The following is a 15,230-nucleotide window of genomic DNA, read 5'->3' on the forward strand; positions in this document are numbered from 1 at the left end:
GCAATTCGTAATCTTGCCACACGGGACTATTTGCAATCTCTTCACGGGGGCGCGCTTCTTCCATTCTGAAGCCACGGTCTCACTTTATTACGAGATTCTAGCTGTCTTACATTTGTACCGGTCCGTTCTCTCGGAGCATGAAAGCGTCTATCCTTTGCTTTGACTCTGATATTGTCGCAGGGGTGTTGTCAAGGCGAGTATAAATTTTGGGGAGAAAGCGGCATCGCGTCAACAAAGAGACCCTCTTGGAGACACCTCTGCGACGTCTTGTGCAATTCTTGAGCCAGCTGATAGGGCAAACAAGCCGACGACTTGAATGAAAGAGATAAAAAAAAACTTCCCCTGAACAGTTTTGAAATGGTGTCCCGCTAACCCCAACAGCGCACAAGGAAACCAGCGAGCATAGCCTTGTGTGCACAGGTAAACTGACATATTTCTTACGCTTTACTGCGTAAACTACAGCGCTGCAGACATTTGCTTGCGTCAGCTACGCGATGTAGAAAAGACATGTTGCAAAAAATGGTATTGGATGTCCTGAAAACAGGGCAGCAACAGCGATGCCTTTTCTAGCTATACTTTCATCACCGTGGTACAATGAAGGTTCTACATTCTCTTCCGGTGTTGAATTGTATTGCGAGATATACGAACGACGAAGAAATCACAGATACTAAACGTTGCGATAAGAACTTCACCTTAAAAAGTTTACCGAAATTTGGCGAGTCACGTCAAAGAATTCACTTAGGCATTGTAGCGATGTCGACTCTGAACGTCGGCAAAAAGAAAGCTCGCTGAAAGCTCTATGTTAGCAGTTCACACGACAAATGTGTGGAAGTAAAATTCCAGTTTTTATATTGCGCAGGAGAGAGAAATTGCGGTTGTTTCCGTGATAGTCAGAGAGTCATCTCAGTGCTTCCTCTCTCGTGCTTCAGGAAACCAATAATATTCTTCTACCGCCGAAAATAAATTAACAAATTGGGGTACGCCTTAACCACTCTGCGTTCTCCTTACGCAATAAACCGGCCGCGTTAGGAGAAAGCAACTTAATTTTGTATTCCTGTTCCTCTTCTTACATAACAATGTGTTCGCGCTGCCTTATCCAGCTTTTTTGCACTTTTTATAGGTTTTTTTTTGTTATATGCTGTTCCAGTTTTGGCTTCGCTTCGTCAGCGGAAAGGCGCGTATGTCATGTGATTAAATCTCCAGTTGCTCGGACGAACAGCATTTCTTCGTTTTGGCTCGCAACGAATGCCACGCGCGCTACTTAGCACCGTTTTCCCAACAGGGTATTTTTCCCCCAAGGCTAACGTGATCCCAAGCTCTGTCTGCACGCACACACCGTTAAATGACGGCTGCCCTCCGCAGCACGCTCCTGAGTGCTGCACAAGTTTTCCATCTAATCAATCTTTATCAGCCTAGACTCGTATACATTCTGCATACTTCCTCATTTATCCTATCTTGCTCACCGCTTCAGTTTCCTTATTCTTCAGTGCTGATCCTCCGTCATAGCCCCTCATACATCCGTGTGGGCCCGACTTGAAATCTGCCTCATGCATTGCAACGATTTATTTTTTCGCCGCCATTCTTCTTTGGTTTATTTGTTCTCATTTGTTTAAGCTTGTCACGCGATTGTTGCAGCTGGGTGTTTTATGTCGATAATCGCTAAGATAATCGCAGGCAAAAAGCAGACGCGCAATTAGCCGGATTACTATGCTGCTGCGCCCGTGCCTATGGCGGCCAGCGGTGCCATTCGACTGACTTGAGTGATGGCTCCCGTCGGGATAATAATGACTCGTGCGCCGAAGGTGCTGCGCGGCGTTACGTGCGGCTTGTGCCCAATGAAGGAAGCTCGGGTCCCGTACTTGTTGTTGCAGTCTTCAGCTGCGGACACATTCTGCGAAGGAAGGTTTCTTTATGCGCAGTTCGCTTGCCATGTTCTGAGTCATAATTCGGAATAACCGCTATACATCAGCATAATCAGACCTCAGCAGTGTTCTGTCGGGGACCGAAACTTTTAGTTTACCGCGCAATATTGCAGGAACTGTCGTTCTCGACTGTGCGTATTAACTTGCCCCAAATTTACACGACACCACCTGGTATAAATGCAGTGAATACCATTCCAGCGGCTCCACAGAACGCTGTCACTCTGAACTGAAAATGCAGAGCTATGTTATGGTCACCTCGCCAACTCTGTTTCTGTGGTGCAGTGGCAATTGGCAGATACGGGGTACTTCAGCATATTAGGAGTTCTTTTCAACAGGGTTTTGCGCTTCAACCCTTTTATAAGCGATAGAAATGAAACATGTTTCATTTTAACGAACTTTTCTAATGTCTGTTTTTCACGCGAGGCCATCACTTTCTTATAAATAACCCATGACAGGCAATGGCGCGAAATTCTTCCTGTCCAGGAATTCTTCGGGAAAGGGTTATAACGAAAAATGTACCAGTATATCGCTGTTGGGGGCTGCCCTATCGGAAAACGATGTGTTCTTTAAAAAAAAAAGCCATTGCACGCTTTCAAGTGAGTGAAATAGTTTTTTTTTTTATTCCACTACTTAAAGGTGGACTAAAGAAGAATCTGAACCGTATTTTTACCATGGGAACTCTATCTACACATTCGGGGCATCCTTAGAAACTTCGAATTATTTTCCTGTGTCGCCGATTTCCTTAATTAAATCAGATTAAACATCCCGGCTCCCGCTTCTTTTTTTTAGCGCAACGCGGTAGGTAGGAGGAGTAACCAACGCGTCAGCCAGTCCCGTGGCGGCTTGCCGCTCGGCTATCGGCGGAGTGTTACGTAAATCAAACAGTCCACGTGTATTTCTATTTCCGTGGGCCTGATTTGTGACTATAATGTCTGTGACTGAAACTTTTTATTCACAGAAGCTTAAAAAACAAAATAAAAGCGAAAGCGAAGCCGCCACTGGACTGGCTGTAAGGCACTCCACGCGTTGGTTGACTCCGCCTACCTACCGCGCTCAGTTCAAAAAAAGGCGGGAGCCGGGACGTTTAATCCGATTTTATTAGGGCAACTGGCCGCGCAGGACAATAATTCGGAGTTTTTAGAACGCCCGGAACTTGTAGGTAGAGTTCTCGCGGTAAAAAGACGAGTTCAGATGTCTCTTTAGCGCACTTTAATTCGAAAAGCAAGAGCAACGCTGTCAGAAATTCTTAGAGAAAAACCCTCCTCCACTTTCATTCATAATTGGTCGCGGCGCTCGTTGCTACCGGCACAATCTCGGTCAGCTTTAGAACAAGATCAAGATTCCAGCACAGTGTTGGTGTACAAACGGTTTCGCGCAATTTACTTTCTTCTCCCGCGTGTTTACGTTCGCGTGTTTCCCGCGTGTTTAAAAATGAGGGGACGTTTAATGCTCAGGAACACTCAGTGACCTACACTGCATTGCAACAAGGTAAGAATCGCTGTAGCTCTATCAATATTTTTCAATGCATATCGTCGTCCGGCACGATGTCTGTTTGGATTTTTCATCTCGGGATCAGATACCTGCCGCAGCGATTGCATATCAAGAGATGTGGAAAGCAGGAACATACATGCTCTGCGTGTTGTGCGATGCCAGTGCATATTAAAGGTCCAAATTTGGTCGAAATTATGTCCACAGATCTGCACCACGGCGCCTCTCATGGCTCGCATGCAGCTTCGGGACGTTAAACTTCACATACCGAATATTAATCATTGCAGGTTATGAATGGAACCAGCTAGGAGGGGTAAAAGCGCGCAAGATTTTCAGATCTGACAGAGAAAGCAAATGAATATTTCATTTACAGAAGCTGTTTATAAGTGTATTTTTGTATAATTTTAATTTGTGCTGTTCTTGTTCAGCTGTGCCGTATTTGTTTCAATTATTCTTTTCCTTCTTGTACAGTTCGATGAGATGTCCACACGGTCTCTTTTTGCGTCGTATTGCAGATAGTATCAGCGAAATGCTTTGTTTTGCGCGTACCTGTATGGAGAGTAAACAGAATGAGCATTGATGTCACCTTCCAAGTCGGCGTCTTAATACGTCAAAATCCAGAAGAGTTGCTTTCACCTGTTCGCCAGTGAGTCTGACGCACATAGACGAGACAGCTGTCACTCTCGAAACTTTGCCTTATTTTGGTGACGTGATGCAGGTGGGCGTGGCCTACGAGGGTCCTGGTGAGTGTGCACTCATAAAGTGAGATTAGCGCAGTGACATCGTCGCTATTATCCATTTCACTCGCCTGGGCAGCAATTAGTCTAAGCGCGACTCCGTGTCAAGTCCAAGTGATTTTAAAGCTGGCATTTAGATTCGTGCCGTACATTTTATTACCTGGTCATCTAGCTCTTTACTCTGACGTGAAAAGCCGGTGATAAATATTGACAACGCTCACAGTTTCATCAAAGCGAATAAATTAATCAAATCCTCCACCCAAGAACGAGCCATAAGCTGTCACGCGACGCGATCAATGATTCTCTAATGCGCACTAATATTTCTCAGCCGCTTCATAAAAAAAATATTTAGGCTGCTGACGTTCTGAGCGCAACCGCATAAATCCTGAGTGCAGCTTTCAAAAAAAAAATGAAGGAACTCTGCTCTGACCTGCGTAAATGAGGTAGGCGTTTCCCGACCTCGTGTGATTCTCCGCACATGCAGCAGACGCGACGTTTTCCCCCGACATCCGGTTTGTATCGGCAGGGACCATAGTATCGGCGCAGCCAGGAAATGGCTGTGAATCAGTGTCCATTTCAGTGACTCAGTCGCTGCGCAGTGTGAGAGCCGGCAGTCTGTTTCGTGCCTAGCTCTAATGGCTAAGGGCGGCCGGAAGACGAACTGGGGACCGGTCCCAAGTCACGTGACCTTTAGCCCTGCACCCTGCAGACCGGGAGCAGAAGACTGTGCGAAAAATAAGTCTGCCGTCATGCGGGGCAGGCCGGGGAGGGTGAGCATCGCAACGTGATACATCACGAAGAAAAACGTCAACTTCTTTATTAATCGTCATCGAGCTCTTTGTCCGTGTCCAACGGAGCGCGCATAAAGATCTCGCTCTTTTCTCTTTCGCTGATGCGGGGAGACGAGATGGCCGCCAGAGGGCATCATCGAGGCTAGGGGCAACAAAGCAGAGGAGGATCCCCTGTCAGGGAAAGAAAGCCATGGCGGGTCGTTCACGGTCGCTTACGCCGCAGCAATCGGACCTGGCTGACGAAAGCATCGTCCCCGAGATGTGTGCAGGCCCCCGGCGCCGCTGCGCAGTCAGCGTGCAGGGTAAGGAAGGCTAACGTATATAGTGTGGTGGGAACGAGTCCTTATGGGGAGGTCGGCGCACTCTTGCACTTACCGTCGGAACTGATGGATGTTTTTTTGGAAACGTGAGCGCACAAACACTGCCTATCAGGCATTGGTGATTAGTAGGCGTGGGAAGCGCGATTTGCGCACTGAAAATAAAGACGTCACTTAGCGCACCGAGAAGCATGTGGGTTCGCATTGCGGCAGTATCGTACTTTTTTTAACATTACGCTTCACACTCGCAATATCCTTAGAATATGTGAAATATTATCCTGAGAACTGGTTATGGTTGTGGGTGTACACGTATTACAAAAAGAGAAAGTTAGTGAGGGAAGATGAAGGGGGCACGGATCGGCGTAGCTTGAGTAAATAGAAACGAGAAATTAGGAATGAAACTTTCATTTTCACCGCTAAACTTGATACCTAAAAGTTTCTATTTTTTTTTGCTTGGCTTTCTCGCCATTTCCGTTTGCACACCATTACCTCTGCGTTCATAATGTAACTGTGTCGCCACATCCCACTCGCTTCGATCAAATATTGGTGTTTTTTCCTGGCGTGTTCAGCTTAGAAAGTCGGTCCTCTCGTGTTTCAACATCATTACTCTCTGTTTGTTATTCCTCTGCTTTTGCACTGCTGTAAGGTTTGTTTTCTCGATTATTTCACGGTTGTCTATGAGCTGTATTAGCTATAATTGCTTCAGCAATCCTGAACAACTTGATATCGTGTTGCTCACTTTGCAGCGGCAAGCATAGGCGCGTTTCGTTTCAGTTCAAATGGAGCCCATTCAGAGTAGACTTTGACGATGCAAACCTGCATGTGATAGCCCGCGGCAATTTGATTGGCAGAAGTAAACTTAAGCAAAAGCGAAGCTAACTCTTAAATGTAGCAAGACGACGCATTTATCTTGACACCTAGTAGCCTGCACATTCTACTGCCCAATTTGATTTTTGCCATTAGTGACATTTTCGCGAGACATCTCTAAGAATCCAGGGTAGCTTCCAGACTGGATAAAAAGAGATTAGGAGCAGATGAGATGTTGATGAGAGTAGATGTTCAGTGCCGGTGCTAGAATCTGTTTACGGTGTCGGACTCACTTTCGAAGTACTTCCGCTCCGTTGTCGCACTTACGTCCCATGGGAGATGGCTATGAGCCGGAGCAGAAGGCGCCTGCAGTGATCACCGAAAACAAAAGGAAGCAAAAGCCGCGGGTGGGAAAGAGCCTGCACAGATAAGCCCGGAGTACAGTGCTCGAAGATCGAAGTGGGACAGGAGGCAGGAAGACGGGGAGCGGGGTGGATTGGGGGGGGGGGGGGGGGGTGAAAGCAAAACGCAAACGAACAGAAGCGATGGCAACGAAATCGAGAGTTGAGACGATCGGCGCGGCAACGCGGGACGCCCCGGGAAGCACTCCTCTACGACGGCAGCAACTCAGCCCCGAGGAAGAAGCCGTTCGAGAGATGTGTAGCGATCTTCTGTGCTCTGTTGCTCTTGCACAACCATGGCTTCGGTGCTCGTTTGGAGCATGAAATATTTCTGCCGTTCCCCGGCGTTCATCTTGCTCTGGCTTTTGTCCTTTGTTTCTCTTTACATGTTCGGACTCTCTGATGCGATTGTGTTTCGAGGACGAAGTGAAAGAAGTGAGGCCGAAAGTTCTCGACTTGTTAGACCCAGCCCACGCTTTTGCCTTGAGGGAGTCTGTTTGCCCCATTGTTGCGTTATTGATCCAAGCTGAAAACGTCATTATCCGCATACGACCTGTGTTAGATGGTGTGCCCTGGGTCTCCTTCGCCACAGCAGAAACAAAACAAATGATTGCGTACAAGGCGGACATCTTTAGATAATTATCGCTAATGTTTACCTCACGTCCAGTGTAATTAGTCAAAAGCTTGAGACCTAATAGTTTGCACGGAGTATACGCATGTATTCGTTTCATCAAGGTGATAACGCACATCAAACATCAGTAGCTGGATGTTCCCAAACCACTTAGGAATTAAAAATCACAATAACAATTCAGCTCGTAAATCAAAGCCTCCACATTTCCTGAGAACTTTCTTTGTATTGCTTTAATCCTAACCAAACGGACAAATGTGCATTTTGCTGTACTTTGTTTTGTTCATGGTCCGTGCGCAGTGGAAGTATAATTTGTTAGCATATGTCTATATATTTGCTTATTTGGTGTATTTAGTAATCACGTAGTCTCATTTCTTGTTTCGCATGTTTTACCACGAGGAGAACGAATACTTCTCTGCACCACAAAAAAAAAAGTATTAGGGACTCGCCATTAATCTGCCTACACATGCGCATCCCTCCCTTCGCGGTTAATCGCAGAAAAAGCTGTTGCTTGAATTTTTGCTTCAATCTTTTAAGCGATGCTTCGCAGCTTTAGTGTATGCAGGGATTAGAATAAAGCGATATTTCAAGTTTCACGCTATCAGTGAACAAAATATGCGAGAACAAAATGAAGAAAGCAAACATATCCGCGCTGGCTTATGTGAAAAGCCAGACATTCGCCTTCACTACGTCCGCACACCCTGAAAAGCCGCGCTAATTTATGATAAACGATCGAGGTGAGAACCGCGTGGTGCAGGGGCCAGATAAGGGTCCACGGACATCCCGCGCAAGACTCGAGAGGCGCGCGAGAGGAAGCTTTGCGGAGAGGCGTCGCCTGGACGTCCTTTGTTGACCCGCTTGCAATCTTGCTTGACTGTTTACCTGTGGACTAACGAGTTACCTAAGTGCCGAGGAGGTGGCGGGCGGCGGGTGAATTTCGGTAGGCTGGCTCCCAAAGCCATTCGGGCTCCATTACGCGATTGGCTGCTGGCGGGCGTCTCTGGTCGACAGAAATGATCCTCAGCTTCTCCTGTGCGGCTGCAGAGAGAGGAGAAGGAAGGAGAGCATTTCAGCAAACCATAAAGACACTAGAATCCTCTACTGCAACACCTTCTCTCCCTCTTCTTTTCTTTCTGGAGGCGATGCAGAGAGAGGCTCGTCAATTATCCGGAGACTCTGCTCTGCCAAAGCGTCCAAGTGAAAGGCGCGAGAGGTAAGGGGTGGGAGGAGAGCTCCGCTTTGGGGCTCCACCGAATCGGGCCACCGGAAAGCCTCGCCTCGCCGCTTACGCTTTGATGATGAGGCGTCGCAGGTCGCACGCGAAGGTAACACTCTTTCGTTATATAGAAATTGCGGCGCAATTCCATGCGCTGTGGAAGTCTATACTTTCAAGGGATAGAGAGGCTTGTTTCAAAAACGTAGCTTTATGCTGATCTTTTCCCCATCACTCATATTTGTTCAATACACCGGTGTGCACGTTGCAACGAGATATCGAAAACTCGCCTCGCTCTCTCTAGGTTTAGCTTCAGTAGAATACTTCGAAGAAAGCCATCCTGCGGTTTTGATTGCGTCATCGACGTGCTGCGCCAGAGACAATAAACGTCGCTGAGATACGGTTGCTTTATTTCAAGCTCTTTGAACGCTGATGAGCCTAGCTCGGTTGCTTCGCGCTCTTGGAAGAAGTGCGGTGTTGACAAGGCGCCAAGTTCAGCGTAGCTGACTACTGTTCACCGACTACCTTTGAAAGCTACTCCGAGGCGTTGCTGCATAATCTTACAAATGGTATTTTGCGTGACGTTTCATGATTACAGGCTTTGGTTGCCGTTAGGAAAGGTATGTCGTCAAGTGCCATTTGAAGCTTGGAGCATTAGGCGCATACACTTAAGTGGTGGCTAGGTGAGATAGCTATCTCTCGCGCGGGTGCCGACTTTTCTTGCCGGATTTGGTTCCATAAAGCCCGTGTCCGACCACTCTTGCGTTCTCCTATCTGCTCGATGGCGGCGCTTGTCGACGCTACTGAAACCTACACAAAAGGACACATGCGAGGATAGCGCAGCCCATACTCTCGTTCAGCACACACGGGATAAACTCCCGATGCTTTTTTTTTACGACTGCTGTTTCGCCAGAGGCAACTAGAACGGCGGTCGATCGAAGGCTGTCGCTATGAACTTTCAGCGGAATGTTCCCGTCCTGGTTGTTCCTCCACGAAGGGCGACATTTACCATTTTTGTGTTTTGTCCGCCGCATTCTGTTTATCCTCTCCTGGTTCCTTCCTTCGGCTCCTGACAGCACTGCAGGTACCCGCTTGAAACCAGGCCAAACCCTTCAGAATGCGCGACTGTGGAGAAGCGGAAAACAAAGCAAATATACACGTGTATACGAACTTGTCGACCGTGGTTAAGTAATGGGACTATTGACTCATAAGCATTTGTTTAGAGTCCATATACCAAAATAGTTCCGTTTTCTCCAGCTTAATTCTTTTGCCATGCTCACGTTACATGTGATCGTGGTAGTGCATTCAGAAGGCCGAGCGCCGTTTTCAGTAGCACCGGGTCACACTCCAACTCGATGCGAACTAGCGCTTGTGAGCTGCCCTCTGTCAAACACCTACCTTGTATAAGCCGAGAAGTGCGCAGGACAGTCAGAGGCCTCGCACCCAAATTGCGAGGTGGCTTTGGTGTCTCATTCCTGCTTCATCTATCCGCGTCTGTGCTCTGAATTACCATAAACAAATTGTCCTGACACTGATGCAGGTGGCAGCTCACCTGCTGTAATTAATAAAACCTATGAATGTGCTAGGCGAGTGGACGCTGACCGTTGAGCTCAGGACGAGTAGTTCACGACATGTGCCGTAATTAAACCTACACTGCGATGGCAAACGGGTCGAACGCGCCTCGCGCGCCCTAGGCGACGCGTTTATTGCGATAGCATCCGCGCATGACGGACGTGACGGAGACCGGGCGAGAGACAACCGCCCCGCTAGCGCAGCGGCCATCGAGCACACGGTTTTCAAGGCGTGGTACGTGCTCGGAAAAGTTTGTCTTTGTGAATCACTCACTTCGGCTATTCCTCGTTTGTTTGTTATTGGAGAATGAAGACGTTGGCAGAATTTGTTGGCAGAATTTTTGACTTGAGCGTGAGTGGTTTGTAAACTGCTCAAAACTAGTAAACGAAATATGAAGCAACAAAAAATTCTAGAAGAACTAGGAATAAATCAAATATAGAAAAGTGTCTTTTATCAGTGAGTCTAAAAAGTTTTGATTGTTTTTAATCTGTTCAATCCCAGAAAAGCGGCCTTATTCATACAACCATTCAAAGTGATGGAAGTGCAACGTCACGGCTATGAATCTGCTTCCAAGTTGAGCTGAGGTAATGTGGCAGGGTGAAACCATGGCTTCAGGTTGGACCTGGCAGAGATTGCGCCCTTTACGCGATGCGTGCAGAAAAAAGTTATGCTCTATCGCGGCGGTTTCATAGAGTTAATCACTGATGAAGCATTCATTCTGCATGCAAAAGTTATTCATTCGCCTGTCAATGCTAATTATCAAGTGGAGCACGTCCAGTGAGATCTTGCTTCACTACCACTGCACGGAGACCACTAACACACCACCTTGTGACCTCAAACTCAGCCGAATTGACCCTCTTTCCCACTTTTCTTATGATGCATCGTTCGTGGCATAAAGGACTGCTTCATGTCGACATTTCTTGCAAAAAAAAAGAGACTCTAGTCAGCCATTTGTGATGATGTTTCCCCGGGGTGACTGCACAATACAATGTTCAGTAGAAGCAACCGTGCTCTACAGAGAGGTATAAAACTTATGCACACCTCGCATCTAGTGCTGAATGTCAACCGCTGTCTTGCTGCCTTGCACATAAGCGTACTAGGTTATAGACCTTGCTTCCTGACTTTTTTCATATTTTATGCACGAATTTTATAGCTACATATTTAAAATATAAGCCTCATTCAACACCATATCCGGGCGGCTTCACACACCGAAAGACGACCCATTCATAATGTTGCAGTCCCTTAAAAAGATCCGTGTGAAAGACCGCTTGTCTTGGTCCAGTGCAATGTACTGAGATGGTGTATCGACTAACTTCACCGCAATGAAGCGCTTCTTATATTGCAAAGCAGATTCGGTGCGTATAGGTGTGACAGGCGCATAGGATCGGGTATTGTTTTAGCTAAAACGGAGCTTACTGTGTTCCGAATCATGCACATTTTCCTTGTGGGTAGCTTTTTCCCTTACTCCGAAAAAAAAGGGTTATCCCCTCAAATCTATCCACTGTCATTCATAAGAGGAAATTGCGCTCTCTGCAAAAGACAAAGAAAAATTGAATGAAAATAGTGCAAATTGCCATGTTAACCAGAAGTAACTTAAGAATATAGACAATCTTCACTACACGGCTCTCAACCGAGATTGCATAGGGCCGTAGCAGGTGGTAGCGTCGTCTGTTGACTCCCCGGAAGGGGCTCAGGCACGGCAGGAAGTCCACGATGCGATGTCGTAGAACGCGAGCTCACCGGAGCAGTAGCCTGCGTCGCTCTCTTCCAGCCAAAGTCCCTCAAATGTATCCAGTGTCATTCATAAGAGGAAATTGCGCTCCCTGCAAAAGACGAAGAAAAATTGAATGAAAATAGTGCAAATTGCCATGTTAACCAGAAGTAACTTAAGAATATAGACAATCTTCACTACACGGCTCTCAACCGAGATTGCAAAGGGCCGTAGCAGGTGGTAGCGTCCTCGGTTGACTCCCCGGAAGGGGCTCAGGCACGGCAGGGAGTCCACGATGCGATGTCGTAGAACGTGAGCTCACCGGAGCAGTAGCCGGCATCGCTCTCTTCCAGCCAAAGTCCCTCAAATGTATCCAGTGTCATTCATAAGAGGAAATTGCGCTGCCTGCAAAAGACAAAGAAAAATTGAATGAAAATAGTGCAAATTGCCATGTTAACCAGAAGTAACTTAAGAATATAGACAATCTTCACAACACGGCTCTCAACCGAGATTGCATAGGGCCGTAGCAGGTGGTAGCGTCCTCTGTTGACTCCCCGGAAGGGGCTCAGGCACGGCAGGAAGTCCACGATGCGATGTCGTAGAACGCGAGCTCACCGGAGCAGTAGCCGGCGTCGCTCTCTTCCAGCCAAAGTCCCTCAAATGTATCCAGTGTCATTCATAAGAGGAAATTGCGCTCCCTGCAAAAGGCAAAGAAAAATTGAATGAAAATAGTGCATATTGCCATGTTAACCAGAGGTAACTTAAGAATATAGACAATCTTCACTACACGGCTCTCAACCGAGATTGCATAGGGCCGTAGCAGGTGGTAGCGTCCTCTGTTGACTCCCCGGAAGGGGCTCAGGCACGGCAGGAAGTCCACGATGCGATGTCGTAGAACGCGAGCTCACCGGAGCAGTAGCCGGCGTCGCTCTCTTCCAGCCAAAGTCCCTCAAAAGTATCCAGTGTCTTTCATAAGAGGAAATTGCGCTCCCTGCAAAAGACAAAGAAAAATTGGATGAAAATAGTGCAAATTGCCATGTTAACCAGAAGTAACTTAAGAATATAGACAATCTTCACTACACGGCTCTCAAGCGAGACTGCATAGGGCAAAACAATGCTACCCGTATGCATACGAGGGTGAAGGCTGACCAACGTCAGGACATGCGGTTCGCCCTGACAGTACGCGAGCCCTTTAAAGCGCATTACAAGCAGCGCGAATATGCTCTAACGACGGGTACACCAGAAAGTAACGGGGAGTGAGGGAGCTTATTTGGGGAGTTAAACTCGCGGTTCTTTCCATCGGAAGCTCCTTTCCGCCGTCCCCCTGCTTTGGTCCCCGCGCATGGGACAAAGTAGGCGGCCATGGCAGTCATCGCTCAAGCGACGCGTACTGTCAACGCTGCATAACGACTGCGACGGCTGTGCGCACACGGGCGACCGCACGCACGGCGCCCGAGCGTTGTGGACGTAAATGCTTTCCCGCCAGCATCGCGGGAAGCGCAGCCTTGCGGCATACACACGTGCGGAACTGCGTCGTGGGCAGATTCTGGCAGATTTCAGGCGCTCTCCCCCCACCCTCCGGCGCTGCTGTCGCCGGAGCTGAAGCGACCCGGCGAATGAAACGAGTCCTAATGAGTGCTTTCCCGCGCCAACGCTGTCACGCGCGCTGCTCTCTTTATGCCGACCCAGCGCGAACTGCCCGCCGCGGCCGCAACGTTTACAGGCTGAGCAGTCCGTCACGACCGCTTTGCATCCCCAGTCTAGGGAGAAGAAGGGAGAAGGGGAGGGGAGAGGGAGGAGGCAGAGTTGGATATCTCTCTCTCGTCAGGCTGTTACCCGCCCCTACACGCTCGTTTAGAGCTGCACACGTTGACATGCGTGGCCCCTAGATGTGCACGGAAAGAGGGAAATCAGCGCTGTGAGCTTTCGCTTGCCTCAGCGCAACGTGTCGTGCTCGGCACTGTGCCGACCTGCGCAGTGTGCCTGCTCATTCGACCCGCCTCGATAGTTGCGTGCATCTCAGCCGCCGAGCACAACGGTACCGTATATAGTATGCATTAGTGTGGATTGCGCATTTGGGGCGGCCGGAACAAGAGTCTGAAGAAAGCGATTTGAAATACACCCATACACTCACGATAATTGGCGCGATATTCCGGAAAGCCGAGAGGGGCACACTGCTAAGGGGAAAAGATCGTCATCAAAGGCTTGGAAACAATGTTGCACACTTCTCAGCCTGTACATCTTATGTACTTTACGCTCCTAATATTTGTGTTGCACGTAAATAATAGCAAGGAATGAATCGTAGTTAATCATGGAAGCCTGTTCATGTAAGCAGCGCTCTTTTAAGCAATGGCTAGGCAGCGCGTGTTTGCTGAGTGCGCATTTTCCCCTTGTTCGTATTGACAAGCGCGCAGTTAGGAAAGCTTGCTGTTTGCTTGGGTTGATTGATCGAGTCTCAATATTGTTAGCGATGCTGCTGAAACTCGAATGGTTACGTGAGCGGGCAGTGCTGAATAAGCCCTGAAAACTCTCCTGCGACCCCATGTTTATTCTGCGAACATGGTTTGCCCCTTGTTGATCTGCTATTTTGCCCCGCTTAAAGTAAGGACAACGCAAACAATAACATTGTCCTTGCTACCCTGAGAACAGTAGTTGAAGGCACACATTGCTCGCACCTATTTTTTGTTTTGTTTATTGAGTCTATACTACGAAAGCCGTATTTCTGGCTTCCAGCGTAAACCTTGCAGCGGCAACATTGAGGCATAGAGAACAAATCGCTTAACCGTAGTAATCCGGTTCATATTCAGTTCAGTAGAACGCATCCCAGCCTCTGCAACATAGACCACACAAAAAAAAGAAAGAAAAGAAGATCAAGATGATATAACGCAGGGCTATAGCACAAACAGGGCTTGGGGGCTGGGGGAAATTACTTCACCCAATGTTTATACAGTATACGTGACTTGCACAGGTTTTGCCCTCCTCCATGGTAATATATTGCTTTTCATTTTACCTTTTGCGTTGTTAACTTGCTTTAAACATACTTTTGGTATGCTCAATGCGAAACAACGTGTTTTTTATGGGTCTGTGTGTGTGGACGAAACAGAAAAAGTCCTACACGTTTCGTTTCACCTCTAAAAAAATACATGGTCATTGTTTTCATAATATTTATGAATACTTAGTCCAACACATAAATGTGTCATTTGGCTGCAGGAAAGTTTCTTCAATGATTGAGATTATTGGCCGATGGACTGTTTCAGCTCTCTGTAGTGTTATTGCTCTTGAGCCTGGATAAAAATCCAAAAAAAGCAGGAAGATATATTTTTCCAACAGGTTTTGCACGCAAACTGCCTCACTGGCTGTAAAGAACCGGAGTTGGCTTTGGTCGGACAGTACAGATCGATGCTTTAGTCGACACTGATGAAAATTGTCTGAGCGGTTTGTGACGAGCATTCTCAAGAAACCTCCTTATTGCCTCGTTTTATGGCCAGTTATTTCGCATAACATTTTCCTGCCATCAGTTTCTGACTTTAAAAATGCGCTAACATGCCAGATTTATATTATATCATAGAAACCGATATTTATAGAAACCTGACAGCAGCAAGTCTTTTGACAGCCCTATTAAATTCTAGGAACGAATATAATG

General features: G+C 47.5%; 1 protein-coding gene across 1 annotated transcript in view; it reads left to right on the forward strand.

Annotated features, from left to right (window-relative positions):
- The window catches only part of LOC144126057 (neurotrimin-like), a 274,915-nt gene that overhangs the window by 249,390 nt on the left and 10,295 nt on the right, over positions 1–15,230 (forward strand). The gene's annotated exons all lie outside the window — the stretch shown is intronic.

This window comes from Amblyomma americanum, chromosome 3 (genome assembly GCF_052857255.1).
Source record: "Amblyomma americanum isolate KBUSLIRL-KWMA chromosome 3, ASM5285725v1, whole genome shotgun sequence".
Lineage (NCBI taxonomy): Eukaryota > Metazoa > Arthropoda > Arachnida > Ixodida > Ixodidae > Amblyomma > Amblyomma americanum.